The sequence below is a fragment of the Etheostoma cragini genome, chromosome 8 (genome assembly GCF_013103735.1).
Source record: "Etheostoma cragini isolate CJK2018 chromosome 8, CSU_Ecrag_1.0, whole genome shotgun sequence".
Classification (NCBI taxonomy): domain Eukaryota; kingdom Metazoa; phylum Chordata; class Actinopteri; order Perciformes; family Percidae; genus Etheostoma; species Etheostoma cragini.
Window position 1 is genome coordinate 696,786 of NC_048414.1, and position 1,350 is coordinate 698,135.

Below are 1,350 nucleotides of genomic sequence, written 5' to 3' on the forward strand. Positions count from 1 at the left end.
CTTAACTTCTCCAGGACATGAACACCTGTTTCCTGGTGAAAGTCTGGTGTTTTCTCCTTAACTTCTCCAGGACATGAGTAATAAAGTAAATGTACATGCACATAGGGATTGTTCAAATTAATCAATGGCATCTTCCTCTGTTCCATAGTCTAGACTTTCCCTTTACATCCATCCAAAGACGGTAAAGACAGAGACACACACCTAATGACAGACGCTGTGTACGTATGAGGGGGGTGGGGGGGTGGTGGTGGGGGGGGGGGGGGCTCACCTATGAGAGGAACCGAGTCCGACGTGGCGGGCATGATCTCGGCTACCAGCAGCATGAAGACGGTGAGAGAGAGCAGCACTGTGATACCTGCAGACACACAACGGGAGCAAGGGATGGACCACGCCTGCAGCAGCAGGGCTAACACACTGTGTGTGTGTGTGTGTGTGTGTGTGTGTGTGTGTGTCTGTTTGTGTGTAGTGATTACTAAGAAAACAGAGTGTCGATTGTAATTTCCCCCACTGAGGATCAATAAGTATAAAATAAGATGAAAGAAAATAAATTCAAATGAAGTAAGATGAAATAAAATGGAATGAGTCAGATGAAAAATAGGAATGGATAGTGAGTGAATATGTCCTGTGTGTGTGTGTGTGTGTGTGTGTGTGTGTGTGTGTGTGTGTGTGTGTGTGTGTGTCTCTGTGCTCTGGATGCAGTGACCAACCACGCTGTTTTACTTTCTATAAAGCGTCAGAATCAAAGTCCTCCAGGTCGGTTCTCAGGGGATCAGAGAGATTCAGAGGTGGCATGAGCGAAGAAAGGAAGACGTGAGATGAAAAGGAAGTTCCTTTGACAACGGGATGAATCCCAGGGACTGAACATGATGACATGATGATGATGATGATGACATGAATCTGCGTTGTGTTGCCAAGTCCTGTGGGAGTTATTAGAGAGGAGGAGATTTCACGGGACCACTGACTCGACAGTTCAGCTCCTAAAAACCCCCCTGCACACGGTCTAAGATGTTCTTTGCAACTCTCGACCTGCTTCTCCACCTCCTGCATGCTGTCTCACAGTGAAGATGGGATGCTACATCGGTGATTTCACTGGATAACAATAAATATACGGTAAGTATTTATTGTTATAACAGAGGAAAAATGTAAAATATTATAAAAATCTATGAAAGTCCCTTTATGGACGACCAGAATCAAATGAATTGATAATGAGGTGTAAACAATAAATAAATGAAATATCTTTTTTAAAGGTCCCGTGGCATGGGGCTCTCTGGATGTTTTATATAGACCTTAGTGGTCCCTAATACTGTATCTGAAGTCTCTTTATATAGACCTTAGTGGTCCCTAATACTG

The 1,350-nt window shown here is 44.0% G+C and overlaps 1 protein-coding gene across 1 annotated transcript in view; it reads left to right on the forward strand.

Moving 5' to 3' along the window:
- Window positions 1–1,350, forward strand: part of LOC117948975 (neuronal acetylcholine receptor subunit alpha-7-like) — a 22,243-nt gene that overhangs the window by 15,651 nt on the left and 5,242 nt on the right. The window lies entirely within an intron of this gene.